General features: G+C 43.9%; 1 pseudogene; it reads left to right on the plus strand.

The window, feature by feature from the left end:
• The first annotated feature begins 1086 nt into the window (after positions 1–1086).
• LOC115649437 lies at positions 1087–20574 on the plus strand (annotated as a pseudogene).
• Positions 20575–25226: the final 4652 nt, after the last annotated feature.

Consider the following 25226-nt stretch of genomic DNA (forward strand, 5'->3'; position numbering starts at 1 on the left):
TTGAGGAGCCAATCATCAGGTAAGGGAAAATTTGCAGCCCATTCCTCAGGAGGTGGGCTGCCACCACTGCCATGCATTTGGTAAAAACCCTGGGGGCTGTGGAAAGGCTGAAGGGGAGGACAGGAAACTGGTAATGGTCCCGCCCTACCAGGAGGCAGAGGAAGTGCCTGTGACCCTCAAAAATATGGATGTGGAAATATGCATCCTGGAGGTCCAGAGATGCAAACCAATCCCCTGGGTCTAAGGAGGGGATGATGGAGGTCAGGAATACCATGCAGAACTTGTAGCGGACCATAAACCTGTTGAGGTTCCGCAGATCAAGGATGGGCTAGAGCCCGCCTTTTACCTTTGGGATCAGGAAGTACTGGGAGTAAAATCCCTTGCCCTGAAATTCCGCTGGTACCCTCTCCACCGCACCCAGAGTGAGAAGGCGCGCCACCTCTTGGTTTAGGAGAGCAGCATGTTCCTGGTCCCCGCGGTCCTCCAGGGGTAGGGTATAGTGGATGGGGGGTGAGGTGAACTGCAACGTGTAGTCCCTGGAAATCATTCTGAGGACCCACTGGTCCGATGTTATATGGGACCACTGCACTTGGAACGCAGATAAATGGTTGCAGAACACAAACTTTATTAACTGTGGGGTGTCCGTGGCAATTGGCTTGGTGATTGGCCACCCGAAGCTTGCAGAAGAATAAACTTTCCTGCCAAAAGAATCAAATCTCTTGGCGTCTTTGTCCTTGGGGGTGGGTGCAGGCTGGTTGTGGCGTTCCTGATGGTTGACTGACTCCACCACCAGGGAGTTAGGTGCCGGATGGGAGTACAGGTACTCATGTCCCTTAGCCGGAACAAAATACTTCTTTTCTGCTTTCTTGGAGATGGGCACCAAGGAAGCTGGGGTCTGCCACAGGGCAGTCAATATGTTGGCCACACCTTGGTGAAGGGGTAAGGCCACATGGCCTGGTGCCAAGGAAGACAGAACATTGAAAAGGGTGTCCGATGGCTCCTCCATCTTCTCAGTCTGGAGTTAGAGATTCGAGGCTACCCTTTTGTGGAGCTCCTGGTGAGCTTTAAAGTCCTCTTGTACAATGGATGGAGGTGCCGCTACAGTCTCCGCCGGTGCCGGTGAGGGGGGCCGATCCGGCTACCAGTGCATCTGGAGGTGCTGCTGGTTCGACTCCCAAGACCGAATCTGGGCCCAGTGTCACCGGTTCAGTGTCCGTCGACTTCTGACTCTGTCGAGGGGGGGACACCGAATGGGTCTGGGATGCCTCAGCTACCTAGCAGGGTCTCGCCTGGGCAGTCAATTGCAGCCACGGTGCCCATTGACATCATTGGCCCTGCCACAGCGCCCCTTGCCACTGACTGGATTGGATGCTGAGCAGTGCAGGCTGCTCTTGGGGCCTGGAGCGGCTAAGGGACAGGTGGCTGGGTGCCAAGACCAAAGTCGTCGTCGACCTCACGGTGCTGTAGGAGTGACAGGAGCGTCTACGGTTGTGCCGGTGCCAACCTCGAGATCTGGACTTCAACAACAATGAGGAGCGGTATTCAACTGAAGTGCTGCTCTCAGAGTCGTCCCGGCGATCGTAGCTTCGGTGCCGGTAACGTCCGAGGAAAGCTCCGTCTATGGTGTCTAGCAGAGCGGGTACTCAAGCCCAAGTGTCCATAACAATGGCGTCGGGATCTACTCCTGTAGCTGCTATCTGAAGAGGAGTGTCAACGCTGCTTGTCTCGGTGCCTGTGCTCCCAATGGGGAGTGGAGGACTTTCGAGGCTCCCGCACAGGCGAGTCAGCCAGTCTGATCAGAGTGGAGGACTGAGGTGAGCTATGTGAGGACCTCGGCAAATGGGGCACACAGTCCTCAGAGAGTGGTCTGTCTCTTGCCAGGGAGGGCTGGTGTGCTCCCAATGGCGGCTTCCCTTGTGACCGGGGGCCCATCTCTGGCGGTGCACCCAGCACTGGGAGAGAAGGGATGTCACGCACGGCCTGTGCAGCCTCTGGCATCGACGGCATTCTCACTGTGGGAGAGGCACGCATGGACAGAACTGGACTACTCCGCTTGGTGTGAGTTGGAGGTCTGAGTCCTGGGCGGGAGATCGTGGGCTGCCCAACTCAGGTCCGGCCTCACTCTGTCCTTTTGTTGGCGCCGCTGAATCTTCCCTTGCTTCTTAGCAGGTGAGCAGTGCCGACTGGTGGAGGGTGCCTCGCTCTGCACCGAGGATGAGGCACCCGGTGCTGAGTCCGATCGATGCACCAGTGCCGGAGCCAATGCAGATTCCATCAGCAGGGCCTGGAGCTGGATATCTCTCTCACATTTCCTTCAAGGCTTGAACGACCGACAGATCTTACAGCAAACAGTTACGTGAGTCTCACCCAACCAGCAAAGACACTGAGTGTGTGGGTCGCTTCTTGGCATAGAACTGCAACAGGAGTCGCACAACTTGAAACCTGGGGTACAGGGCATGCCCCGCACCAGGCAACAAACTAAAGAAGTAATCCAACTAAGGAGAAGATGAGTACTACTAAGGCTACTAGAAGGGCTACAGCAAGGCTGGAGCACAAAGTTCTGACTACCTTCATTGGCGGCAAGAAGGAACTGAGAGTGGGGGGAGTGTGCGCAGCTCCCCTTATAGCGTGCTATAGAGGTGCCATCCAGGGGTCGCAGTGGTGCTCCCCCACTACGGATACTGCTAAGGGAAAAACTTCCAGCACTGGTGCACGTGGCAAGCACACACACCTACTGTGGAATACACAGGAGCAATCACTCAAAGAATAGTTAATTCCACATTGTTCTTCAAACCTCAGATCATTGAAATGCAGCTGTGCATTTGAGATACTATATGAGTGTAGTACATTTTGCACTGTTTGCATCTACACTGACATTAGGAGAAGAGAAGAAGACAAGACTGTCCCTAGCATATATGATTAAAAAAAAGGCGAGACACACTACCAACTATCAGTGCAACAAAAAGGGAGAACAGTAGCTGGGGCCAAGAAAGAAGATGCAATGAAACCCTCCTGTACCCACACACGTATTTACACACAAAAGAGTGAAAGAGCGTGCCTCAATCATCCAATAGATCAGTTTGGCACATTAGCCAGGAGGAAGCAGATCGTGAGTGTTTTCAACCACAGACCTCCTGATTTGCAATCATCCGCGGACCAGTGATAGGTGCACAACCATCCCTGGACCAGTGATAGGTGCACAACCATCCCTGGACCAGTGACAGGTGCATAGGCAGCCAAGTCATTGGAAATAAGAAAAGAGGATTCCAGTGGAAAAAATGAAAGGGGCCACTCTGGTATCACCTTGGGTTCAGGGGCGTGCTCCGTACCCCCAAACCTTACCTCCCTTTTCACGTATTCACCCGCAAAAAAGTGAAAGAGCACACCTCAATCATTCAATAGATCGATTTGGCACATTAGCAGGAGGAAGCAGATTGTGAGTGTTTTTGACCACAAACCCCATCCCTCCTGATTCACAACCATCCCTGGACCAGGCGGCAGCAAGTCCTGAGCAGTAGCCCAGATGGTCACGTTGCATGGCGGAAACTGCAGCTAGTTTCAAAATGGGAGGGTTGCTAAATGTGTCGTCACATCGGACACTGCACAGGGCCTGAGCCAACCGCTCTGGTTGTTTTGTTGAGAGTCTCCTGGTGCTTGGTATTGTTCTTAGCGCCTGGAGCCCAGAGACTGGTGAGACTCTCTGCTGGGCTTTTACAATCAGTAGATATCTGGACTCCTGCTCGCAGATAGACCCTAAGAGAGGTGACAAAACCGGAAATCAAATACAAAGAACCCTACACTTCTTATTTTTAAATCTCAGTATTTTAAGGCAATCTCATGACACTTAGGGCTGGCAGCTCTGCAAGTATCAGTAGTGTATAACCATTCTGATCCCTGGGGAATACGGCAAAGTACCAAATCTTGCTGCTCCCAATGAAGTTCCCCCTGTCACAGAAGCTTTTGGTGTCCATGTGATCACTGTCCATGTACAGCATTTCTTTGTAAATACACTCGGAATTTGTTGGTCTTCCATTCTAATAATATGTCCATACTGCCAAAACTGAGCCAATACTGATGGATCAGTTATCTCAAAAGGGAAAATCATTTCAATACGCTCCTCAGTTATCTGCCATGTAAGTGCAGTCTCTCTTCCATTTAAAGAGGGGTAGGAAATTTCAACACAGTCACCTTGCTTTTTTCAAGAAGAGATCCAAATCAGTCTGAAACTACATATGATATACTTGTAGAGAGCTTTTTGCTTAAAATGCATAAGTATCAGGATATTTGTCAAAAGTACAAGTTGCTTAATTTCTCAGCAGCCTTAACTTCATGTCTGTAATTTCAATACTTAAATGTTGGTCTCTCTTGCATACCAGGAAATAGTTTATTCTGTTTTTGGTTTTAGTATTTTTTAAGCCAAAATACTTAAGCCATAAACCAAAGCCTTAAAATGGTTGGACAGATTTTTTAAAAACAAATGCTTTCTAAATTTGGGACACACATGACATCAGTGTAATAGATTAGAAGAAATTGTAGGAGGAAGCTACCACCTTTTAATAGCCTTTGAAAAATCCTTAATCTTTCTTTCCATTAATACAGACTAAAAACCCAGAGAAAATCCCAAATGACATAATGTAATGCATCCTTTAGCCTTGGGGTGTTCTTGGGAGAATACTTGACTCACAGTGACCTGCAGCAGGTTATTGCAATTTGCAATTTCTTGGGAGGGTGATTCAAATTGTAGCTGTGATGTGGAAAGTAAAATAGCTGTACTGCATGTTTTGCTGTCCCTAATACCTTTGTGTTCTAAGCAACTGCCTGTTTTGATTACATGGTACAGCCATCCTTCATTGCATTATGTAATGACTAGAAACACATTCACATGTTAGCAGTCACCATCTGCTGATGAATTTCCTAGGTGCCTTTTGAACATTTATAATGCATAATGCCCTTTTTGGCATATGTGTCTCTGAAGACTCTCAAAGGGAATTTAAAATATGTCAGATCATAATTCTCTACATTCAGGCAGATCCTCAGGTGGATTAAATTATCATAGCACCATTGAAGTCAATGGTTTAACTGAAGTAGTGTTTAATTTGTGCCAGGGGTTACCTCCGGCACCTCTAGGCTTGCTGCATCAGTTATGAATGTAAAATAATTGCTTGAGCCCCCACACCTGTTTCATTACAAATTAAGCACTGAATTGAAGTCAATAGAGCTATGATAATTTATGCCATCTGAGAGTTTGCCCCTCTTAGTCCAATTGAAAATAGTTTGTAACACTGGAACTGCTGTGCATCAAGTATTTAACTTCTTTGTGCCCCGTTTCTTCTAGGGATGTAAATAGGGGTTAAAAATAGTAACCATGTAATCTATTAAAATTCTATCGGTTAAACAGTTAACCATTAAGGCAATGAACTAGGAGTGTGGGGGGTGCTGCAGCACCCTCACGTGTTACATGGGGCTCCACTGCCACCTGTTCCCAGCATCCTGGCTGCCACCTACACTAGGATCCCCACTTCCGCCCATGCCAAACATCCTAGCTACTGCCAGCACTGGGATCCCTGCTACTGGCCCAGTACCTGGGCAGGCAGTGGATCCATGGATGAGGTCAGCAGCCAGGACCCTGTGCCGGTGGCCAGCAGCCCGGGCATGGGACTGTTAGCCGGGACCCCGGGTGGGGCCAGCAGCAGAGTTTAATCATTAACCAAAACTAATAAGACTGATGCTTATCCGTTAACCAGTTAAACTTCTACATCCCTAGTTTCTCCATCTGTAAAATGGGGAAATAATACTACTTATCTATCTCACATAATTGTTGTGACACTTAAGCAATTCTGGACAAAACCTTATAAAAAGGAACTCTATAATGCAAAGTATTACAAGAAGATACATGAAGATGACACTCAAGTTGTGTTCCTATAATAGAAAGGGATATGTACAATTACAATGTATGTTGCAACTGCAGGATACCAAATCAGATCACTTGACTGCCATGTTAGATGCCCAGGGTGTGGAGATGGTGTCTGTGATATAATTCAGTGAATTTTGGATTGACCAGAATAATGTTCTTTTTGAAGGACTTTTAAAATTAAAATATCAAACAGTCACTAGAGTTTCCTACAAATCTGACTAAGCTTCCTTTTGATGATTTCTGGAAACAGTTCCATGTACTGTCATAATGTTCTTCTAATTAGCATTGGATCATACTTTGTCCATGTCTTGTAACCACAGATACATACTGTTTCAAATTAAGGCTTTATTATAGTTTCCCTATTCTAGAACAAAGTGGGAAAAACTGGTGAATTATTTCAGATGTTGTAAGTCTGTATAATGGATTGACATTTATAAACCCTTTCCCTTCAATTACATGCTAGTTAATTCTTTGTTTTGTTATTTAATCAAAAGTGCTAATTATTATTGGTTGCATCTTTAGTAATATATTTATATATTTCTTATTATTGTTTATTAGGCAGGTACACAATCTAATTGCATGCTATTTTACTTGTTCTAATTATTTTTTGCTTTGAATTTCTCTTAATTCTTCATTAGTTAATGACCACATTTTCAGTGGGTCAAAGCACTGAACAGAATTGTGTGTACAATTGTGTGCCCACATTAGCATGTGAAATTACAGTAGCTGCACATATGTTTAACTATCCATTTACAATATATACACAGTTGTGGTAATTGGTCATATAATTAGGTTTCTTTTTAAAAATCTGGTTTTGTTAATTGTATACAAATTCATATTTAATCAAGAATATATGTAAAATAATATTTTTTAAATTAAGCTCATAGACTCATAGACTCTAGGACTGGAAGGGACCTCGAGAGGTCATCGAGTCCAGTCCCCAAGCTTTCATTGAGTTTTGTCTAATTCTATCTGACATTGCTCACACACTGGTGACAGGAAACCTAGGGGAAGCTGCATACAGCAAAAGTTGTCTGGCCTATTTCTGTATCCTCCATTAAGACTCAGAGAGATTGCTCCAGTTTTCCCACAACTGTCAAAGCAAAGAACTGTAAAAGGGTGTGGCCATAGGAAAAATGGGTGTAGTCTCATGTTTATGCTTTTACATACATGTCCTCTCTGACCAAACCGTGGAGCTTAAGCATTAACCTCCCTGTATGAATTATTTCTGCTATTTGAGAAAAAGAATCCGTGAAAGGCTGTGTATGTAACTGATTTTAGGCAAAATACAGTGCACAATTACACTACCTTTACTGCATTTGAGAGTCCATTTTGCAGGACGTTTGTCATAAACAGATAGTTAAGGGTTAATACCTCTTTTACCTGTAAAGGGTTAAGAAGCTCAGTAAACCTGACTGACACCTGACCAGACGACCAATAAGGTGACAAGATACTTTCAAATCTTGGTGGAGGGAAGTCTTTGTTTGTGCTCTTTGTATGGGTGTTGTTCACTCTTGGGACTAAGAGGCACCAGACATCAATCCAGGCTCTCCAAATCTTTCTGAATCAGTTTCTCATGTTTCAAACTTGTAAGTAACAGCCAGGCGTGTTAGTCTTATTTTTGTTTTCTCAACTTGTAAATGTTCCTTTTTGCTGAGAGGATTTTACCTCTGTTTGCTGTAACTTTGAACCTAAGTCTAGAGGGGGTTCCTCTGGGCTATATGAATCTGATTACCCTGTAAAGTATTTTCCATTCTGATTTTACAGAGATGATTTTTACCTTTCTTTCTTTAATTAAAAGCTTTCTTTTTAAGAACCTGATTGATTTTTCCTTGTTTTAAGATCCAAGGGGATTGGAACTGGACTCCCCAGGAATTGGTGGGGGAAAGACGGGTGGGGATGGTTAAATTCTCCTTGTGTTAAGATCCAAGGGGTTGGATCGGTGTTCACCAGGAACTTGGTGGAAAAGCCTCTCCAGGCTGCCCAGGGAGGGGAAGGTTTTGGGGGGACAGGAAGTGTTCCAGACACTGAAATTTCTGGATGGTGGCAGTGTTACCAGATCTAAGCTAGTAATTAAGCTTAGAAGTGTCCATGCAGGTCCCCACAGCTGTACCCTAAAGTTCAGAGTGGGGGAGGAACCTTGACAACATTGCACAACATCCCTGCTTTAGCTAGAAAGTAGTCCATAATTACTAGCTGTGTGCTGTGACAGAAGGAGCGCAGTAGTCTTTATGCTTTTGGTAACAGCTATTTATATATTATGAATCTGCATAGTTCTTTCAAATGTGGTATCTGCTCAAGAAAAGTAGTCTGTCTTTAAAAAAAATTAATACATGCTAAGGTACTGCATTACCTTATTTTTGCCTAAGTGTTGTAATCAGGAAACTGAGGCAAAATCTTTTTCTTAATAACACTATATAAATTTTTTCTTAAACGAATTATTTCATTTCCAAAGGAGGCTCCACCTTCTAGTAGAGAGGGGAGAAAGTCTGTCTTACAGAGGAAGATCCCAAAGAGAGCTCCTTGGTTCTTTACCACCTAAATTAGAATAGGAGGGAGGTGGATGAGCAATGGAGGTGTGGGGCACAGGTAAGGGCCAGCTGCTCTTAGTGCTGGCATGGGCCATGGTATTTGAAAGTGGGCAGGAGGAGTGCTACAAGCCTGAAACAAGGAAGTTTAAATGTCTCCAAGTGAAGCAGGGAACTGCTTTATAGGTGGCAGGAATAGGCTTTCAACATCTCCATCTTGCCCCCAATCTTACTCTCCCTCAGTGGGTGGCATGATCCCATCCTTATTAGCTTCCCCACTTACAGCAGTGCCTAGTGACCTGCCCAGCCTCATGTGTATCTTGCAAATGATGTCCCGGCTTCTCTGATGTGGCCTAAACATTTAAACCAACTCAGATCTCTTACATTCTTCTGGTCAAATCTGCTGTGCATCCAGTTTTACTAACAAAATTGTTTGCATTATCGAGCACATCCTGAACAGATAAAACTGTTTTTCTTGTCATGATTGTCTCTGTCTTTAAATAAGAAGAGCCAGTTCATGCTGCTGTTAACCGCTTCTGGGACTTGCCTCTTTTAATCTATTAGTTTAAAGATGTTTGGAGCATCAGTTAGCCATTTTAAAGTCTTTCCAATTTATTGTTAAAGGGACATCATGATGCAACCCATATATCCAGAGGTTCACAAAGGTGCTTTTTTGCTGGAACTTCACAGTACTCAACAGTTTTAAATAGCAGGGCACTTATTTAGGCATCTATATATGTTTTTAGGAGCCTAATATTAGGCACTTAATTTTAAAATCTTGACCTAAATAGTTAAGTGAAAAAAGTTTACATTGGTGCTGTTATTACTGTTATCCTCATCTTCTGCCTTTTCTCTAGCCCTTTCTATGTGTGCTGCACCCATCTGTTATACTTTGGCTCTATGTAGATTATAAACTCCTTGAACAGGGGTTTGTCTTTTATTATATGTTTGTACAGAAACCATCATAATAGAAGTCCAATCCTCATTATGGCCTCTGAGTGCTATCGTAAGACATAATAATCACAATTGCCAATCTAGTGTTGGAATTATATTAACATGTATAATCTCATTGATTTTTGTGAAAAAAATAAATACCAAAAATGAGTTTCATTAAGTATTTGTTTAAAGGTTAGTTACAGAGCAAAGTTCTGAAGTAATGTGTCAGATTATATAACTACAATCTAAATAAGACATCCCCCCACACCTATATGAATGCACATACAGACATGTTTAATGGTTAGTGGGATTAGTGTTATGTCTATTTTTAATTCTTCTTAAAGGAAGATTATGTGGAATAAAATGTTTTGTCGATTAATGGCAACTCCTCTTACCTTACAGTTAAAATGCGACATATTTCGTACAGTATGTTAACACATTTATTCAAATCAATTTTTTTTTTTGCAAAACAGCTACTACCTAATCAGAGTGAACCCAGGGTTAATATTGACTTAATGTCTGAAGCGTCAATTTTTATTAGAATTAATGCAAATGTATTCCATTTGCAGCTAGCTTCCTGCTCGTAAATTGTTCACAAGCCTTTTATATAAGCATATACAGCCTACATACTGATAAAGAACATATCACAGAATTCCAAAATAGCTTGTAAATACTTAATCCAGACTGACAAATCATTCTGAAATGGTAAGACACAAAGGGAAATATGTCACACAGATTTGGTTCTAGCCTGCTTATAAGAAAAGCCCTGCACAAGTTACTTATCATAAAAGATATAAAAATTGAGACTTTTTAATATGTAAAATCAGTTCTCTCAAGTGGCCTAGTGGTAATAACTCTGCATCACACCCCGAGGGAGACAAAGGCTGAATTCCCAGAAATAAAGGAGCTGCAGCATGGTATTTAGGCTCAGTGTGCCAAAAATATAGAGATCCTTGATTATATTAAAAAAAGAATGGCAGTATTCTTTCTTCTTTTAATTCAGGTAAAAGTCAGGCAAAGGAATGCAAAGCAATTTGTAGGTGGGGTGGGTGTTGCAAGACCAAACTGCTTTTTAAAAATCAAAATATTTTGTAATTAATTGATGACAAAATTATTTTTAGTTAGATTTTTAGGGAATTCTGTTCCACATTGGGAGCTACCACTGTTGAGTGTACTTCAGCCTTGGGAAATCATCATGTAAATCAGCTACCAGTCTTTTTCCATTCACTTAAAAAACAAACCAAACGTTCCTGCAGATTTGGCAAAGCTGGTTTAGATATAGTAGAAAATACTGCCCTCCACCCATAAATTAAGGGGAACCTGTGATCTGTGACCCTTATTCGCAGCCATACAGATCGTAAAATTTGAGATTAACCCTCATTCCGATTCTGAACTCACACAGCAGTTAATCCTCCCAATCAGGGCTGGCTCTAGGCACCAGTGTTCCAAGCATGTGCTTGGGGCAGCCCTTTTAAAAAAACCTGGAGCCGGCTCTGCTCCCAATAGATCTCAGGGTAGGGGAGAGATTCAGACCTCCTCTCCTGTAAACCTGCCTGTCTTTGCAGTTTTGATTTGGGTGATGCCAGCTGCTGCGGAACCCCCGGCACCTCCCAGCACAGGCTAGTCAGCTGACAAATCTGAGACTGAGCTGTCAGTTGTGGCCGTCCAGCAGCAACAGCCACTGTCATCATGTGGGCTTCGGGAGGTGTTAGAGGAGCATCTGCAAGCCCTGAACATCCCAATGGTCAGCGTGGAGCACCCAAAGTGAGTGTCAGGAGTAGCTATGCAGCCACCTACGATGCTGGGTCAGTGCAGCAGGGAGGGAGGTGCCATGTGTCTGTTAGGGAGCAGGAAGGGTGTATCTTTTTGAATTCCTGTTGGCAATTCCTACATTTGATAGAATTAAAAAAATTGCAGATGGCAGGAGGGCAGTAGATTGTAATATAACTGGGGACATATTGTGCCACAGTTTTTTAAGCAGCATTCTGTTCCCTGGATAATTTTGTTTAAAAAGATGGACAATGGATTTTAATAAGTCTTTCAATACTATGTCTTTCAATACTATACTTGGGCATTTGAGTCTACCTTGCCATTCAGGCAAGCTAGACTTAGTGATAGATGGTCCCTTACACCAAAGCGCACAACAGTATTCAGGTTACTCCCAGTCCCAAAGGACCAGTCACTTATTTCAGGGCAGTTGTATTCAGATCTCAAACCAAAGACAACACTTATAGCCAATCCTGTAATAAACTAACTGAAGGTTTATTAACTAGGAAAAATAAAAGGTTAAAACAGGAAACACACACAAATCAGTTGCAATCTTAGATTTAAAAAGATAATATAAACTTCTATAATAAACAGCTCTATATGTCCTTCAGGGCTGACCTATGCCAAGCAGTAACTGGAAACAAGCCAGCAGCTTTGTTGACCTCCTTGGACTAATGACCACAACAAGAACCACTTCCACTTGTCCAAATAGGATGCTCTGGTGGAGGGCTTCCTATTATTGAACAAGAGTTACCGGATTGTTTCTGGACATCATTCCTCTTCTTTGTCTAACCATGCAGCATCCACCTTGTGAGACGTAGGCAGCTGAACACTGGATTCAAAACCTGACCATATTGCTGGGTTAGGAGGTTGGGATGAAGAGGAAGGAATATGGGAGGCCAAACCAATAAAGCAAGGAGGTTAGAGAACCAATATTGTCTCAGCCATGGTGAAGCAATGCCAGTGAGAATGGCATGGTCCAATTTCATCTTGAAAATGACCTGTGAGATTATTCAAATTAGTGGAAAAGCATACAGGAGTGTTTATTCTCAGCTCAGGTGAAAAGCATCAGTCAAGGAACCAGAGACCCCCTCGGCAGTACAGTAGTCAGCATTTCTTGTTTTGTCTCATGGTGCAGAGGTGGATCATGGTGATGCCCCAAACTACAAAAATGGACCACAGTATGCTGGGCTTCAGAGATCACTTGTTAATCAGAGAAATTTCTGCTGAGGTGATCTGCCAGGTGATTCTGGACTTCAGGTAAATGATTGACCATCGGTGTAATGTTTTCCCTGATGCAAAACTACCAGGCCCTGATCACCTCCTGACACAGCACGTTGGAGTGTGCTTCTCCCTGTCCATTTACATAATACATCACAGTGGTGTTGTTGATTATGAGAACCACTGAGTCCTTGATGTGATTTTGAAAAATCTGACAAGCATCAGATGGCCCAAAGCACCAGAATATCAATGTGCAGAGAAGCTTCCCATTTTGACCACAAGTTTGAACTTTCAGTGACCTCAGATGTGCTCCCCAACCTGTTAAGGAGGCATCTATGACAATAGTTTTGGTTAGTGGGCAACAGAGTTTCTTGCACCTGTAATAAGTCAGTGTCAGTATTGGGCATGATAGCTGGTGTACTGAGATCCTACATGTTCCAGATGCCTTCCAGGCACAAAGATATGTGCTGATTTTAGATCCTGTCTCAGATCCTGCCCCCAAGTATGGACTTACGATGACATTCAGAATCTAATCACATATGTGACCCTCCCCCTCCCCATGACTGGGATTGTTGCATATGGCATTGTGATACATGTGGGAGTCTTTATTGCTGCTTGTTTTGCAAAACAGCAGAGAAGACCAGCTACCACTCCAAGGTAACTCCCAGGGCTGAGGAACAAAGAACAACTCTATCACTTCCTATGCAGATCTCTTTCCAGTGCTTGTATGAATTTACTCCAATTTTTCCCAGCTTACCTAGTGCCTCTGCTCTCTGAAATCAAAATATTTATGGGGTTGCTAGGCAGCAGATGCCTGTGTGCTGGTGATACCACAATATTGTTCCATCATCTCCTTTGATGAGGTAAAATATGGACAGGAGAATCCTAGTTGCTCCATAATCTGCCCAGCCAGCTCCATGTTGAGTATCACTGCACATTGACTCATTATGGGTTTTTAGAACAAGAAATACAATAACCAAGGGAAGCTGGGCTATCTTGTGATTGGAGGAGGGGTCTGGAAGTTAGGACTCACAGGTTTTATTTCTTTTTGTGTTCCCAAAAGTAGCAATGGAAACTGGACATTCCAGATTTTAATTCAGGTTAATAACTCCAATTAAATCTCAGCTTCCCTTTATAGGCTTTACTTGAGCTGTTAATGTGAGTTAAAAGCAGAGTTGTCATATCTTCATTGTTATTTTAATCCAAATTAGCTAACCAGATTTAAGAAGTTACTTTATGTGGGTGGTGGTGGAGGGGTGTTTGGCAGTGTAGACATACCTTATGTGGCTTTTACTGAGCAAGTATGGTCATGATCCTACTGGTTTTACTTCTACAATATTTCCAAAATTCACTACTAGAAATATGTACAGGTTGAGGTTATCCCTTTACCTCAGTGTACTAAAAGAGTAAGGTGAAAAGCCAGGGGCAAAAAGATAGGTTGTAGAGGTAAAACTGCTGATTTGTTTTCATTGTACTTGCTCAATAACATGTTTTGCCCTCATCACTTATGGGGATCCTAACCACACCCATGGGTCTCTTCTGTTTCCTGTAGCATGGTGGGGTAAGAGCAACTATGTCCAGATAAGGATTTAGGCTAGGTCTGTTATTATTAGCTCTGCCCCATACTGGGTGAGCAGAGTTGGGAATGGAGGAAACATGCTGATGTCATTAGGTGCCATTAATGTATATAGTTTGTAAAATTCTTGGGGGTGAAGGGTTTGACACAAATAGTTTGTGCTTAATTAGTTGCTCTGCCTGAAGTTGTTTCTGAGTAGGAGTATAATTTTGAACATGAAAACAGTGTTGGTATCTGCCCTGCATTGTTCTTGGGAGCTTCCCCATCACACTCTGGAGTTTATAGTAGGGCTGTCGATTAATCACAGTTAACTCCAGCGATTAACTAAAAAAAAATTAATTGCATTGTTAAGCAATAGAATACCAATTGAAATGTATTAAATATTTTTGGTTGTTTTTCTACCTTTTAAAATATATTGATTTCTATTACAACACAAGTTTACAAAGTGTACAGTGCTCAATTTATATTACTATTTTTATTACAAATATTTGCACTGTATAAATGATAAACAGAAGAAACAGTATTTTTCAGTTCACCTCATACAAGTACTGTAGTGCAATCTATCATAAAAGTGCAATTTACAAATGCAGATTTTTTTTCTTACATAACTGTACTCAAGAGGAAACAATGTAAAACTTTAGAGCCTACAAGTCCACTCAGTCCTACTTCTTGTTCAGACAAACAAGTTTGTTTATATTTACAGGAGATGCTGCTGCCTGCTTCTTATTTGTGTCACCTGAAAGTGAGAACAGGCATTTGCATGGCACTTTTGTAGCCAGCACTGCAAGGTATTTATGTGCCGGATATGCTAAACATTCATATGCCCCTTCATGCTTCGGCCACCATTCCAGAGGATATGCTACCATGCTGATGATGCTTGTTAAAAAAATAATGCGTTAATTAAATTTGTCACGGAACTCCTTGCGGGGGGAACTGTGTCTTTGGCTCTGTTTTACCTGCACTCTGTCATATATTTCATGTTATAGCCATCTCAGATGATGACCCAGCACGTTTGTTTTAAGAACACTTTCACAGCAGATTTGACAAAACGCAAAGAAAATACCAATGTGAGATTTCTAAAAATAGCTACAACACTTGACCCAAAGTTAAAGAATCTGAAGTGCTGTCCAAAATCTGAGAGGGATGAGATGTCTTTCAGAAGTCTTAAAAGAGCAACACTCAAATGCGAAAACTACTAGAACTTGAAGCACCAAAAAAGAAAATCAACCTTCTGCTAGTGGCATCTGACTCAGATGATGAAAATGAACATCTGTTGGTCTGCTCTGGATCATTATCAAGCAGGAGAACCCATCATCAGCATGGACATGTTGCATAGAATCATAGATTATTAGGGACCTCAGGAGGTCATCTAGTCCAATCCCCTGCTCAAAGCAGGACCAATCCCCAACTAAATCCCCAAATGGCCCACCTCAAGGGATTGAACTCACAACCCTGGGTTTAGCAGGCCAATGCTCAAACCACTGAGCTATCCCTACCTCTCATTCCCTATGGAATGGTGGTTGAAGATGAAGGGACATATGAATCTTTAGAGCATCTGACACGTAAATATCTTGCAATGCTGGCTACAACAGTGCCATGCAAACGCCTGTTCTCACTTTCAGGTGACATTGTAAACATGAAGCGGGCAGATTCTCCTGCAAATTGTAACCAAGTTTGTTTGTCTGAGCGATTGGCTGAAGTTAAGACTGAGAGGACTTGTAGGCTTTAAAGTTTTACATTTATTTTTCAATGCAATTATTTTTTGTACTTAATTCTACATTTGTAAGTTCAACTTTCATGATAAAGAGATTGCACTACAGTACTTGTATGAAGTGAACTGAAAAAACACTTTTTTGTTTTTTACAGTGCAAGTATTTTTAATAAAAAATAGTGAGCACTATATACTTTGTATTCTGTGTTGTAATTGAAATCAATATATTTGAAAATGTAGAAGATATCTAAAAATATTTATGGTATTCCATTATTGTTTAACACCACGATTAATCACAATTAATTTTTTTAATCGCTTGACAGCCCTAGTTTTTATATATAAAATAATAGAAACAAAATTCTTCTGCCTCAAGAACAGTGTAAAATTGAGAGTGCAGGACGGAGTTAGGTAGTGTATGTATGGTTTGAAATTTGGAGCTATGTTATAAAAGGAAAATCGGAAGTTTCAAACCTTGCAATATAACATGACTGAGTATGATGCTTTTCGGAGAGTTAATCATTTTGGTTTTAAACATTCTATTTTAAATCAGGATATGAAGTTAAATACTAGCAGGAAGTTTCGTATAAAGGCTTTGGGAACATCTGTTGGGTTTATCGGGTTCTCCCTCTGACATACCATGACTTAGAACCTGACCTCCCTGTAGATCGCCAACCCTCAGCCATAGTTTCTTGCCCCTGGATAATCTCACTGTTCCCAGCAGGAGTTCAGTTCACTCCCAAGGGTCTGCTTTGAATCCAGTTACCTTTATGACTTTGTGGTGTTCCTCAGGTCCCCCCTGCCTCTGCTCTTTACCTGTACTAAGTTTGCAGCAGTGTCAGTCTACTCCTAAACAAAGGTGGAGGGAAGGCAGGAAAGGCCAACTGCTATCTCAGGCTGCGCTCCCTTTGCTATTAAAGCTCACTGGCAGTCTCCAGCAGCCTCACCTCCCAGGCAAACCCCCATCTCTCCCACAGTAATAAGATTCACTTTTTTAAGCTCCCCTTCTCCAGGTGGGGCATATTCTGCAGGTACACCTGGGACTGCCTGCATGCAGCAATGCCCGTTTGCCTGTCAGTGGAATGGGGCATATCCCATCATACTCCCCTGGAATCCTTTGTCCTGTTCCCATGTTGCTTCAAATAGATACCATGGGAACTGGCACAGTTCTTTATGGGAGGGCACTGTTGACATCCAAGTATCACTGATGGCAAGTTACCTCAGTGCAAGACCTGAGCCTGGAAAATGCAATAGGATTGTGACCCTTTCCAAAACTCTTCCCCTACTCAGGCCCCTTTCCCCCGTCCAACTTAAAAATGGGCAGACTACCCTCTTAAGTGTACCCTCTAAGCCCTGGAGAAAAAGAGGGGGGCCAAGAAGCACGTCATCTGCCTTCTGGCAGAGGACGGCACCCCCCGCACGGATCCGGCGGAGATGAGCGAGAGGGCCAGGACCTTCTACGCACACCTTTTCTTCCTGGATCCGACCGATCCTGCTGCTTGCAGAATGCTCTGGGATGGGCTCCCAACGGTCAGCATGGGAGACTGGGACCAGCTAGAGCTGCCTCTCTCTCTGGTCAAGTTCTCAGAAGCCCTCCATCGCATGCCCACCAATAAATCTCTGGGCTGACCATAGAGTTCTACCGCGTGTTCTGGAACGTGCTCGGCCCAGACCTGGTCACCGTCTGGGCCAAGTCCTTGCAGAGCGGGGTCCTCCCTCTCTCATGCAGGCGAGCTGTGCTTGCCTTATTGCCGAAGAAGGGGGACCTCCAGACTTACGGAATTGGCGTCCCGTCTCGCTCCTCAGCACGGACTACAAAATTGTAGCCAAGGCCATCTCGCTATGGCTGGGGGCCGTGCTGGAGGACATGATCCACCCAGACCAGACCTACACTGTCCCGGGTTGTAGCATCTTTGACAACCTGTATCTGGTCCGGGATCTCTTGGAGCTTGGGTGCAGGGATGGTCTGTCGTTCACCCTCCTGTCCCTGAATCAGGAGAAGGTGTTTGACACGGTGGACCACGGGTATCTCCTGGGCACTATGCGAGCGTTAGGCTTCGGATCCCAGTTTGTGGGTTTTCTCCAGGTACTGTACGCTGCCGCAGAGTGTCTGGTCAGGCTCAACTGGACTCTGACCGAGCTGGTCAGCTTCGGGCGGAGAGTGCGGCGGGGTGCCCCCTCTCGGGCCAGCTGTATACTCTGGCTATCGAGCCCTTCCTCTGTCCCCTCTGCAGGAGGTTGACAGGGTTGGTGCTTCGGGAGCCAGAGCTGCGGCTGGTCCTGTCGGCGTATGCCGACAATGTGCTTCTCGTGGTCCAGGACCCGGGCGACCTGGCATGGGTGGAGGCTTGCCAGGCTGTATACTCGGTGGCCTCCTCCGCCTGGGTCAACTGGGTCAAGAGCTCTGGCCTGATGGTCGGGGACAGGTGGCAGGCGAGCGAGCTCCCTCCCACCCGCGCTTCAGGCCATCCGGTGGAGCGCGGGTTTGCTGCTCTATCTCGGCGTTTACCTTTCTGCCACGTATCCATCTCTGCAGGAGAACTGGCAAAGTTCGCAGGGCAGGGTAACCGAGCGGCTCTGGAAATGGACAGGACTCCTCCAGTGCCTTTCCCTTTCAGGGAGGGTACTGGTGCTCAATCAACTAGTCCTGTCCATGCTCTGGTCCCAGCCCCGGTTTTCCTGGCCGACCTCCGGAAGGTGGTTCTGGAGTAATTTTGGCCAGGACTGCACTGGGTCTCTGCATGGGTCCTCCACCTGCCCCTGGAGGAGGGAGGGCAGGGCCTGAAGTGCCTGCACACTCAGGTCCATGTCTTCCGCCTCCAGGCCCTGCAGCGGCTTCTTTATGGTGCGGGTAGTCTGGCGTGGAGAGTACTGGTGCACGCTTTCCTGCGCTGCTTCTGAGGGCTCTGACACGACCGGCAGCTCCTTTCTCTTGATTTGAGGGGTCTTCCACGAGACCTCTCCAGGCTGCCGGTCTTCTACCAGCACCTCTTCCAGACCTGGAAGCTGTTCTCTGCAACCAGGACCGTGGCGGCCACCGAGGGGGGCAGATCTCCTCGCGGAGCCCCTGCTACACAATCCCCAGCTCCGTATGTAGGTGGCAGAGTCCCCCAAGGTGCGCCAGAGGCTGGTCTTGGCGGAAGTCACCAGGGTCGGAGACCTCCTGGACTACGACCGGGGAGACTGGCTGGATCCCGACACTCACTCAGCATATGGGACTCCCCAGACCTTGTATTCCCCGGTGCATACTACAGGAGGTGAAGGCCGCTTTGCCGCCCGCTGCTTGGGTCTACCTTGACCGGGTCCTGCAAGAGGGCACGCCCCACCCACCCTCCACCCTGGGCCCTCCGGACCTTTTCATCGGGCCCCTGCCCCGTGGACCCAACCAGCCCCCCAGCCCCTTCTCCGGAAGCCAGCTGCATTATCTGCAACCGGTCCGCTTCCAAACCGCGCCAAGGACACCTCTTTATGCTTGTGCTCCACACCCTTCACTTCCTCACCCTTGTGTCCCACCCCAACACAAAGTGGCGGGACCTCCTGCCACCTCTGGAGGGTGAGGAGCCTTAGTGGGCCAGCCTATACTCTACCCTGGTCCCAAGGCCCGCCGGGGATATCAACTGGCGGCTCCTTCATGGGTCCCTGAGCATGGGTGTGTATTTGGTGCGGTTTACCCCTGCCCCTTCTGCGGCATGAGGGAGACCCTGGCGCACGTTTACTTAGAGTGCACCAGGTTGCAGCCTCTATACTGGCTCCTCAGCAATATATTGTTGCATTACTGGTTGCACTTTCCCCCTCATTTCCTTCTCTATGCACTCCCTACCCGTGGCCCTACAAAGTCATGGGACCTCCTGGTCAACCTCCTCCTTGCCCTGACTAAAGAGGTCATCTATGCAACCAGGGAGAGGAGGTTGGCCAATGGAGACTCCTGTGACTGTGGGGCTTGTTTCCGATCCTCTGTCCATTCACGCATCCGGGCAGAGTTCCTCTGGGCGGCACCCACTGACTCCCTTGATGCCTTTGAGGAGCAGTGGGCACTGTCCGGGGTTTTCTGCTCGGTGTCCCCATCAGGCTCCCTTCTTATGACCCTTTGATTGCACTCCTGTCCCTGTTCTTTTATTAGTTGTCCCTCGAAATCAGTTGGGTTCTGAGGTCCTGTAGATCCTCCCCTTAGGCTGGAGGAGGGATCCTTTAGCAGTGGGAGGGCGGCTCAATAGGTAAGTGTAATAATGCTTCATATATTGAGAATTATTGGTGTTTAGCCTTCAGTAAAAATAAAAATTGGTGCCACCACTGTTGGAAAAAAATGATGTACTCATCAAATAGAATTACAGAAGTGGTTGTAAGAATACTGTAACTATAGACAGATTTTATTTTTCTCTTAAAATTTCTTTATGAAAAAGAACATTTTTTAGATTGAGTGTAAAGTTCAGTACAGTCTAATAAAGATACCTGCCACTAAGCAACCAAAAAATAACAGGGCATATTGATTCATACTGTATTAGTTATATTTTCCAGGTGTTCACTGTTGAAGAAATGATGCCTCATGTTCAACATATGAAAGGAGGTCACAGTAAAAACCTTTTTTTTTTTTTTTTTTTTTTTAAGACAAAAAGAAGAAAGGGTTCTGGCTGGTAACAGTTCTGTATGACAGGCAAATTAATTTATATGACCTCGCTGAGAAACTGGGTGTTGGGAATGGAAATCTGAGGCTTGCAGATGAAAATGCCATGCTGGAAAAACTAAAAGTAGGCCAAGGCTTTGCAACAAAAATGGCCCTATTCTGTGACCACAGAGATGTGAAATTTGTATTGTTCAATGACAAACTCAGCAACCATGGGCTTAAACCCTGAAGACTTTCTAAAGTTTGTGAAATCAACAGGACATGATCCTCATCATCATGCGTTTTGATGGAAATATGAAGTAGTTGAATCTCACAAAAAATTAATTATTTCACATTGGGCATCACTTATTATAAAGAAAAACTGATGAAAGTTTAATTAGAAATACAAATTTTTGAAGTTACAGGCATCCACTTGACTAGTTTTTCCCATTAGCTACATTTGTATTTTATTATTTGGTGAAAAATACATTGTCTTTAAATTACTCAAGGCTTAATAAAATATTAATTTCAGCTTATGATAAAGATAAGATTTAAGATTCTTTTGCAGCCTACCTGTATGTACACAGTGTGTAGAGCCGTGATACTCAGACTGGGGTTCGCAAGCCGCAAGTGGCTCCTTAGTATGTCTCTTACTGCCCTTTGCAGCATGATATTAAAACATGGTGTGATTTAATTATTAATCAATCTAAGTTATTAACCAATCAGGACATTTTTACTATGTTAATAACCAACTGTAGTTGATAAAATGACAATACAAGGTTTGCCATTTTGCTGTGAGAAAATATAAAAAATAGTAAATGAAACCATGAATTTACACTACTGTAGCTCTTTTGGGTAATGGTGATCACTAATTTGGCTCCTGAACCACTGCGGTCTGAGTATTACTGGTGTAGAGGAATAATCTTTCTCTGAAATAACTTTACAGACTCTTTTTTCTTAAAAAATTGGCTACAACGGAAATTTCTATTAATTCAAACTGTGCTTGAATGTTGAGACTTGAAATACTGTCACTGTTGGGAAAAACTGAATCAACCAAGTTCTAGTATTTGCAGTACATTTGAGACAGTGTTCTAAAATAATAGAGTAACTAACTTCGTGAGAAGAATTGTCTATTTCCCCGTGCATCTCCCCGTGTCCACCCCCAACCACTGTTTCCACTTTAGTGTTTTTTACCTAGAAAACAAACTTGGCTACATTAAAATAAAACATATTTGATGGTCTATTATCTTTGCTATATTTTTTCTCTCCCCTCTCCCCCACAATTAGTATCATTTTACAGTCTCAGTGGAAACATGGTCCTTGCTGGGCGTCAGTCCTGTATTGAAGCCACTAGGTTTTTTGTAACAACTTCTGTCAGGATTTCTTCCCCACTCTGAACTCTGGGGTACAGATGTGAGGACCTGCATTAAAGACCCCCTAAGCTTATTTTTACCAGCTGTTAGGCCTAAATAAAAATATAGCAAACAAAACCAGGTATGCCAACCTAACCAAAGTCAGGCTAACAAAGGTTTGTGGGTAATCCCTAAGTAAAAAACACTAAAAAGCAGCAGCATGTCTCACAAGCGCTAAAAAAAAGTAAAATAAAAAAAAAGCTGCATTCCTGGCATAGTACCAAATGTGCTGTGTTCGGGCAGCTCCTTCAAAAAACTAGTAAAAGTCCTAGTTTCCCAGCCTCCTTGTTTTCACTCCCTGGTTTTGTTCTTTGTTTGTTTTTAACTCCCCTACATTTCTAACTTTAGGCATGCACGTATACTAAAGGTGTCTAGTTTCTAGTTGTTAAAAAAAGGGGGTGGGTTGCTCCAGTAAACAATTTATAACGCAACAAAACTGTCTATATAGGCTTATACTAAAATGTAAAAAGCAGGCTGGTTCTCTCTAAAAACAAGCTGCTCTCTATTAATGCGTGCACTTGTCAATAAAAAGCTTTTAATCAAACTTTGCTGGTGTTGCCTGTCTTTCTCGCGGTCAAACAACAAACTTTGCCGTCTGGGTTAAAGTCCCTAACACAGCTTAAGTTAAAAATTCCCCAAGGTACAAATTCCTTCCTTGCCTTAGTATCGCTGCCACCCAGTGATTTAACTAAACATTCAGGGAGGGTTACTTGGAGCCCTACCATTTAGGCAGCGTAGGCAATCGCCTAGGGCGCCAGAATAATTGATGGGCGTCATTTTGCCGGAGGGGGCGACAGACAGCTTCGGTGGAGCTGCCGCAGTGGTGCCTGCGGAGGGTCTGCTGGTCCGCAGCTCCGATGGAGCCGCCGCAGTCCTGCCTGCGGACGGTCGGCTCCTTGCGCAGCTCCAGTGGACCTCCAGCAGGCACAACTACGGCAGCTCCACCGGAGCAGAGGAGCACCGGACCCTCTGCAGGCACCACCGGAGCTGCGGGACCAGTGCGCAGGGTGCCGAAATTGCCGGCCGCCTAGGGCACTCAGACCCCTAGTGCCAGTCCTGGCCCTACCTTCCCCAAATATCCCCCCAAGCCCTACACCTCCTTTCCTGAGGAGGCTTGAGAATAATCCCCTCACCAATTGGTACAGGTGAACACAGACCCAAAACCTTGGCTCTTATGAACAATGAAAAATCAATTGGGTTTTTAAAAGAAGAATTTTAATTAAAGAAAAGGTAAAAGAATCACCTCTGTAAAATCAGGATGGTAAGTACTTTACAGAATAACAAAAGACTCAAAAACACAGAGGATTTCCCCTCTAGGCAAAACTTTAAAGTTACGAAAACAGGGATAAACCTCCCTCTTAGCATAGAGAAAATTCACAAGCTAAAACAAAAGGTAATCTAATGCATTTCTTTTTTGTTATTACATACTATTTCTGCAAGAGTAGATGTTTAGTTCCGATATAGCTAGGGAGATGTATTTTCCCCTGCCCTGTTTCCTGGCTGGCTGTGAGAGAGACAGGCAAAAAACCTTCCCTCACAGATTTGAAAGTATCTTCTCCCCTTATTGGTCCTTTTGGTCAGGTGCTCCCAGGTTATCTGAGCTTCTTAACCCTTTCCAGGGTAAAGAGGGATTTTATGCTACCCTTAATTGTATGTTTATGACAGCTTCTTTGGATAGATGATAAATTGGGTAATATGAGAGAGAGAGAGAGAAACTATATTCACATTTCAGGGTCAGATTATCTCCTCTCTTGTGAAATGTCAGAGAGGTCTTTTTACAAGGAAATTCCTGAAAGTAATTCCTTGCTGAGATTACTCCAGATTGCCCCATCAGAGAAGCAGTATTTGTTCCATCCATCTAAAGAAACACTACTCCAAACTTAGCAGATCCTGAAGGATCCATTTTGGCCAGACCCATCTGCAAGGAGGCTCTGACAACTGGAAGAATCCTACTCTTTGTCAACATGGCTCCAGCGGAGCAGTGCTACTAGAGACTCCTACCATCTGCAGCACCAGTCAGAAAGTCTAATGTAGCCTGGGGCTGTATTAACTTTTGTTTCTAACTTCTACTAAGCTGTGGAGACAACATGCATATTTCCTACCCCCACCCAGCCACCCTGGGAGGGACCACTGCAGACTTGGGGAGAACAGTGCAGAAGCAAAGGCACCTGAATCTCTCATTTCTCCACTGAGGAGGTGGGAGCTGCACATGGAGAAACCCTCCATGTGTGGATCTCGGAGGAAGAGGTGGGGGTTATTTTAGGGATGTAAAAGTTTAATCAGTTAACCGATACGCATCAGTCTTATCAGTTTCTATTAATGATTAAACTCTTCTGCCGGCCCCACCCAGGACTCTGCTGCTGCCTTAGGCCCGGGGTCAGCAGCCAGGATCCTGGACCTAGGCCAGCAGTAGGGATCCCAGGCATGGGTGGCAATACCCCCTGGACCCCAAGTTCTCCGCCTTAATGGTTAACCATTTAACCAACAGAATTAATAGGTTACACGGTTGCTATTTTTTAAACCCTAGTTGATCTAGGCCTTAGTATTTATTTATTATTTTACTATTATCCACCAACAAGAATGATGCATTCACAACATGAATAACTCCTGCTCTACCCATTGCTCCCTCTCCCTCCCTTCCTCTCAAAAAACCCACCTCTATTGCAATCAGATTTTCTGTTCCCACCAAAGAGAGAGAAGCCAGAGACTCCAGGAAGTCCACCAATCTCTTTTACATGGAAGGGGCTCAGCTACTATGAGAGATAATATAAAACTCTAAGCTAAATAGAAGTTGAGTATTGAATAGTGAGGTGACACAATTTGCAGATAACCTCAGTATAGTCAAGATTAGAGAAAACTAAGAGGAACTCTAGAGAAACCAAATAAAGTTAGGTGAATGGACAGAACGATAAATACATGAAATTAATTATTAACAAATGCAAAGTAATCCACACAGAAAAGAATAATCCAAACTATTCATGCCTATGGCTGGGTTTTAAATTATCTATAACCAGTTGGAAAAAAGACCTGAGCATCACTGAAGACAGTTCAGTGGAAACTTTTACTCAGTGTACAGCCATGTACAATAAAAACTAAAAAATGATATACATAGAATGGAATAGAAATAATAATTAATGTTTTTTGCCATTATATACATCAATGGTATATCTGCACAGGGAGAACTGTGTTCAATTCTGGTCATGCTTTCTCAGAAAAAGAGAAAGAAGAGGTCCAGAAAAAGATACTGAAAATGATCAAAGGAATGGAGAGACTTCTGGATAGAAGTAAAAAAGACTGAGATTGTTTAATTTAGAAAGAAGACAAAAAGAGAGAGGATCTGATAGAAGTACAGAAATTATTGAATGCTAAATACTGAATTTCTATTTACCCCTATTTATTTTTATATAATATGACAATGGAATGTTGCATTATACTGAAAGGCAAAATGTTTAAAAGTTATAAAAAGAAACTTTAAAAACACAATGCAGAATCAATCTGTGGGACTTACTATTACAGTACATCAATGAAGCCAAGAAGTTAGTAGGATTCCAAAAAGGAGACATT

This window comes from Gopherus evgoodei, chromosome 3 (assembly GCF_007399415.2).
Source record: "Gopherus evgoodei ecotype Sinaloan lineage chromosome 3, rGopEvg1_v1.p, whole genome shotgun sequence".
NCBI classification, from domain to species: Eukaryota; Metazoa; Chordata; order Testudines; family Testudinidae; genus Gopherus; species Gopherus evgoodei.